The 6,694-nt window shown below is 46.2% G+C and overlaps 1 long non-coding RNA gene across 2 annotated transcripts; it reads left to right on the forward strand.

Annotated features, from left to right (window-relative positions):
• Positions 1–1,090: 1,090 nt before the first annotated feature.
• On the forward strand, positions 1,091–2,989 carry LOC121581574. Of its 2 annotated transcripts, XR_006003226.2 has the most exons (4): positions 1,091–1,297; positions 1,682–1,737; positions 1,946–2,069; positions 2,577–2,989. It is a non-coding gene; the product is annotated as an uncharacterized LOC121581574 (long non-coding RNA). The 2 variants fall into 2 exon arrangements; XR_006003227.2 differs by lacking the exon at positions 1,682–1,737.
• Positions 2,990–6,694: the final 3,705 nt, after the last annotated feature.

A 6,694-nucleotide genomic window follows, 5' to 3' on the forward strand; every position in this document is an offset into this window, starting at 1 on the left:
TGGTGGGTAAGGGAAGTTTATTCTTAATTTTTTTAAAGTCGTTGTCTGATTCCCCCGCGTTTTCCACGTTTGCATTTGGGTTTGTAATCCACTCGCAGACAATCAGGTATTAGATGGGCCATTGGGATATCCATCGCGTTCGTATTTGAGTTGCATTGTAGTAAAAACTCCCTGCTGTATTGGATTCCGCTGCCAGCAGCGTTTTCATTATTTAGTCCGTTCGTAGCGGGTATGTACACGATCAACAAGATCAGTCCAACACCGTGACCCCACCACTGGAAATCCATGGTTGGCAGAATGTTTGTAAACTAAGTGTACAAATTAAAAACATAAAATAACGCCACTAAGTGTACAAATTAAAAACATAAGATTAAAAACATAAGATAACGCCACACCAAACGTCACACACACTGCAGGTCGCAACAGAGACGCTGCTACCCGCTCTTTTCTTAGTTACGTTCATGGTTACGTTACGTATGACGAAAGCGTAAGTGCAAGCCCTCAGACACCCATAGAGATTGTATTGAAAGCTCTGAAATTTGAAAAAAATAGATTTTACATGGGAGTCTATGACATACTTCTGGGCGATTTTCAACCTGACTGAAATCGCCCCAAAAGGGGGGGGGGCCATTTGAAGCACGACTTTAGCCTGATTGGACATTTAGTGGCAGTGTGGCACTGTGGCAGATCAGACGTCTAGATTACAACACTGATAACTACTGTTGCCGTGATATAATTGATTAGAAAAAAAATCCCTTCCTTTTCCCGTTTGGCAGTGCGTCGCCCATATCGCCCTATTGAACACACCGCCCCTGCTGTGCTGTGATGCTTCACAAAAGTTTTGAAACTTTCTATTCCCATAGTTTCTACAGATTATAATTTAAAGATAAATAGTTTTGCTAAAAGTATTATTAAAATTATTGATCGATTGACTGTGACTTTTCAAATCACCCAGTATTGCTATCTGCAGCGTTAGCTCCAGGTAAATGTTGAAATTCTTCAGCCATTCCTGGACCTGTGACCAAAAACTATATATGGACAGTACCAAAATATTTTTGACAATGTTTGTTTTTCACTAACGTTTGTCATCATGCCTGTGTGGTGTTCTGTGCCTGGCTGTGCTAATTACAAACCAACGCGAAAATTATTTATCTTTCACCTTCCTACCTACCAGAGATTTACACCGATACTGCCAGTGGCTTGCGGCTATCAAGAACGATGCGCCATTCGGTGACCAAATATTATCAGAGAGATTTTCAGGTTGAACTGATGGGGAATCCATTTCGACGACAGCAGAGTAAACATGTTTGTTCGTTCTATCTTTGACTGACGTTAGCTAATGTAAGCTAGCTAATGTTAGCAATTGCAAATAAGAGTAGCTCAGTCTGGTAGCCATCTATTCCACCCTTGTCTGGAAAACACTCCGTTACTAAAAATAGAATTGTTGATATTGCTAACTCACTCTCTGTTTGCGTGTTGGTAGCAATGATGAATGTGTAATAATCATCTATGGTTGGTTCTCAGCTGGCTAGTAATCTTGCTGCCAATTTAGTGACGATAGTTAGCTAACAGCAAGCTGACAATATTGAAATGTCCATGTTAGGTATGCTAAGCTAGCCAGTCTAATAGAGATCAATACAATTAGTTGGGTGGTTAAATTGTGTATTGTATTTTGTTTTAGGTGGTACAGAATCTGATTCCACCAATACGCGCTTCCAACCCCTAGCTTTGCACAAGGTGAATGTAAATTGGCAAAAAATATTTTTAAACTGACGGCTAAAATAGCTCAATTTACAGTAAGCATTGTATAAACATTAATTGGGTAGTGTTTGTGTTATGGGGTTACAGGTGGTTAGAGGTAGCCTGAGGACCACAGAGAACCTTCCAGACCATCAATTTAGTCTACCCCTCTTCTCTTTATACGTTTTTTTTGTTTGAAACTCAGGTTATCTGGAGTCATTCCACAGTGCCCTGCTGAAAAATACCCCAAAGCTGCAGCATTTTGGGTACACAAACATGAGGGAGCACAACAAGATTGTGTGACAGAAACCAGCAAGGGACACTGAAAGGTATAAAATCAAGACTACAGCAGTAATGACACAATCACCAAATGTTTGTCTGCAGATTCTCAAAACACAATACAAAGACAAGTCTACAAAAATCCCCTGCAAAGGGCTACTATTGACAAGAATGATCTGTCAAAGTCAATGGGCTGGGGAGGTTTACAGACAGTACTTTGAGATGAGGAAGGACGTTTTGGTTGTGCATAAGACCAATTGAGGTGCCATTTCTCCTCAATCTCCCATACACAACAATTCATACTGTGTAAGAACTGCCCTCCTAATGTAACAGTTCGAGGCAAGTGGAAACATAACCAACCCTGTTACACTTTCTTTAGCCCCCCAGCCCATTCACTTTATTGACTGATCTTTCCTCTCAAAAGCTGGTCCCAATGTCCCCTAAACAATACGCTAGCTGGTCCCATTTGGTTGACACCTTTACCAACAAAGTCGTGTTGCCCTACGTTCCTTCCACAAAATGTGTAAAATGCTAACACCACAACAATGTCTTTCCAGGAGACATGCAGTACCAGAAAATATTCTGCAAGAGGACCAAACAGTTGGTGGTTAAACCCTACACCACTTTCGGCAGTCTTATCCAGCTGGCACTTCACCGCAGACAGGACAAGACCATTTGCCATAAGCACAAAGTCTCAGCTTCCCCAGCCCACCATGCCGAACACCATTGCCAGTGTACCGAAGCCGGATAAAGGACGACACAGGCAACCTAATTCTGATATTTTTTTCACTAATTGGTCTTTTGACCAATCAGATCAGTTCTGAAAAAGAGCTGATGTGATTGAGACCAATTAATGGAAAAAATATCAGAATTGGGCTGCCTTTGTAAATGCAGGCAGTGTGGCTCAGCACAAGACCATGTAGAACAGGGGTCTCCAACCTTGTTCCTGGAGAGCTACCCTCCTGTAGGTTTTCGCTCCAACCCTAGTTGTAATTAACTGGTTCAGCTTATCAACCAGCTAATTATTAGAGTCAGGTGTGCTAGATTAGGGTTGGAGTGAAAACCTACAGGACGGTAGCTCTCCAGGAACAGGGTTGGAGAGCCCTGATGTTGAACCACCATAAAATAAATATGGATATTTTCTATAAATCTTAGAAATGTATGGATTCACAGAATATATTTGTATAAGCTGTACAGGGCTCTGTAGCATCAAACAGATGCTAGACATTCAGATATCTAAAGAATGTTTATTTGTCAAAATAAAAAAATCTAAAATACAGGGGCGTGTACAATATTTAATGTTAACTCAAGAGAACTGGGTATTCAACAAGAATGTTATTTGGTAAAAGTAACATACCCCCCAAAAATGTATGAACAGTGTAGTACAGTTCAGTGTGTCCGAGCGTGTATCAGGTGTAGAGACACAAGTGCAGAGAACTGTAACTACAGATTGTTACACCAGATAATGTGATTTACCCAAAGATTTTTGCAGACTTCTTGTCTATTTCAAGTCTTCTTTCAATGATCTAGACAGGTAGGTGTCCACCCCAAAGTGCTGCATGTCATGATGACAGAGACCTGTCTCAATCAATGAGAGAAGACTTGAAATAGACAAGATGGTGGCGTACACATTGTTGGATTACTTAATGGAGCAAAACAAGTATTACTCCCTGCAACTGGACACAGACATTTTATGAGACTCCTGTTTCCCCGAATGAAGGACGAAGACGGCATTGCTAAGGTTGGTAGAACATTCTCTGTGCTACACCAAACAATACCTATCCTGTAACTCCCAGTAATGCATACCAAACATCTTTGGTTAAATCACATTATCTGGTGTAATAATATGTAGCTAAGAACTGGTGGTCATAATGAAATTGCCATTCATAAGGAAACATACAGTAAGAAAATACAGAATGATCAGTGTACTAAAGTTCAGGGAATACTTGTAAAGCTTTGGGAGGAGTGTTGTCATGATCAAACTGCCATTCCGCTCCTCATGAGATCTGCTTGAAATCCAGCATAATGTCTAATCCCTTGAGAGGGATACAGTTGAAGGGATACAGTTCTGCTACAATGACACACGCAGGCAAAGGAATTCTGTTTCAGTATCTAGAATGCACCAGGAAGAAACCTGTTTGAACGACAGTTGAACTGTGATGAGTGATTTCGAAGGAGTCAGGCGCAGGAGGGTAAATCACAGAATAACAGGATTTATTCTGAAACAGAGTTACGCAGTAATGCGTCAAAACACTCAAGTGCGCAAAACAGGCGCACTGGAAACAACAAGGCACACAGGAATACAAAATACAAGGAGCTCCACCGAGCTTCTCTAACCTCCACAATATACAATAACACACAAAGACAAGGGGGTAGAGGGAACACTTATACAGGTACTGATGAGGGGATATGAACCAGGTGTGTGTGAATGATGAGATGAAGAGCGGCAGTGGCTAGAAGGCCGTGACAACGAACGCTGAAGCCTGCCCGAACAAGGAGAGAAGGCAGCTTCGGAGGAAGTCTTGTCAGTACACACAATGTAGGAGGCCGGGAGTATGGGGGTGTTGTCTATGGGCCTCTCCTCTGTGTTGTACAGCCGTGACAGTGCGTCTGCCTTCACGTTCTTCGTACCCGGGATGTAAGACAGTGTAAAATAAAACCGGGTGAAGAATAGGGCCCACCTGGCCTGGCGAGGGTTCAGCCTCCTCGCTGCCTGGATGTACTCCAGGTTACGGGGGTCCGTCCAGACGAGGAAAGGGTGTTTTGCCACACGGTCAGGGCTCGGATAACAGCCAACAGCTCCTGATCCCCAACGTCGTAGTTCTGCTCCGCCGGGCTGAGCTTCTTGGATAAGAAGGCACAGGGGCGGAGCTTGGGTGGTGTGCCCGAGCGTTGAGATAGGACAGCGCCTATCCCTACCTCGGACGCATCCACCTCCACTACGAATGGTAGTGATGGATCGGGATGGGCCAGTACCGGGGCTGAGGTGAACAGAACCCTCAGGTTACTGAAGGCCCTGTCAGCCTCAGCAGACCAGCGGAGCCGGGACGGCCCTTCTTCAACAGAGAGGTGATGGGAGCTGCGACCTTGACAAAGCCCCGGATAAACCTCCGATAGTAGTTGGCAAAGCCAAGGAAGCGCTGCACCTCCTTTACCGTGGTTGGAGTCGGCCAATTACGCACGGCTGAAAAGCGATCTCCTTCATCTCCACACCTGAGGTGGTAATGCGGTATCCGAGGAAGGAGATGGACTGTTGGAAAAACAGACACTTTTCTGCATTGGCATAAAGGTCATGTTCCAACAGTCAGCCCAGCACTTTGCGAACCAGGGACACATGCTCGGTGCGTGTAGCGGAATACACCAGAATGTCATCGATGTAGACCACTACACTGCGACCAAGCATGTCCCGAAACACCTTGTTCACAAAGGACTGGAAGACGGTTGGAGCATTCATCAAACCGTACGGCATCACCAGGTATTCCTAATGCCCCGTGGTTGTGCTTAATGCTGTCTTCCACTCGTCCCCCTCTCGGACACGCACCAGGTTGTACGCACTCCGTAGATCTAATTTTGTGAAGAAGTGCGCCCCATGCATTGACTCAATTACAGATGGAATGAGAGGTAGAGGATAACTATAATGTATTGTCCCCTTGTTCATTGCTCGGTAATCAATGCAAGGGCGCAGACCTCAGACTTTCTTCTTCACAAAAAAGAAACTTGAGGAGGCGGGCAAAGTGGAGGGACTCGGAGACATGTCTCCATAGCCTCCGTTTCAGCCTGCGACAGGAGGCACAGCGTCTACCCGGAGGTTTATCGCGCAGTCCCCCGCCTGATGAGGTGGTAATTTGATCGCCTGCGTTTTGGAAAACGCGTGCGCCAAATCGAGGTATTCGGGGGGAATGCGCATGGTGGAGGTACCGTCTGGACTTTCCACCGTGGTTGCACTAACGGAAACAGCTAGACACCTACCCTGACACTCTCGCGACCACCCCGTGAGGGAAGTGGATGTGTAGGGTACAGTGTGCAGCAGAGGGCTCTGAATAAGTGTGGGTGTTCGATACCTGGGGTGACGCGAGGGTGCCCTGCCTGCCGCCTCCAGACCCAAAAGTACGCTGACGACAGCGTGCAGAAGAACGTACTCTTGTGCCACAAGAGTGACACTGGTGCTGTCATCCTCCGCTCTCCCGGATCGCCGCACCACCCAGCTTAATCATCTTGTGATCCGGGTTGGGGGGGGGGGGATGAAATGGGCAGGCCCCTTCCAGGACGTCCGCTAGAAGCCAGCAGGTTGTCCAACCGGATGGCCATGTCCAAAAGTTGATTGAAGGACAACGTGGTGTCCCAGCTGGCTAGCTCCCTTCGGATGTTCTATCGCAGATGGCACCGGAAGTGGTCGATGAGGGCCCGCTCGCTAGAGTACGAAACTCCAGGGCAAAGTCCTGCGCAGTCATTGTCCTCTGCCTCAGGTGGACCAGCCGCTCACCCGCCTCTCTACCTTCGGGCGGGTGATCAAAGACGGCCCAGAAGAGGCGAGCGAACTCCCTGTAGTTGTCCAACGCGGCTCCTCCATCACTCCAAACCGCGTTGGCCCACTCCAGGGCTTTCCCCGAGAGGCAGGAGACGAGGGTGGACATCTTCTCCCGCTCCAATGGAGCCGGGCTGATGGTCGAGAAAT

The sequence above is a fragment of the Coregonus clupeaformis genome, chromosome 14 (assembly GCF_020615455.1).
Source record: "Coregonus clupeaformis isolate EN_2021a chromosome 14, ASM2061545v1, whole genome shotgun sequence".
Taxonomy (NCBI): Eukaryota; Metazoa; Chordata; class Actinopteri; order Salmoniformes; family Salmonidae; genus Coregonus; species Coregonus clupeaformis.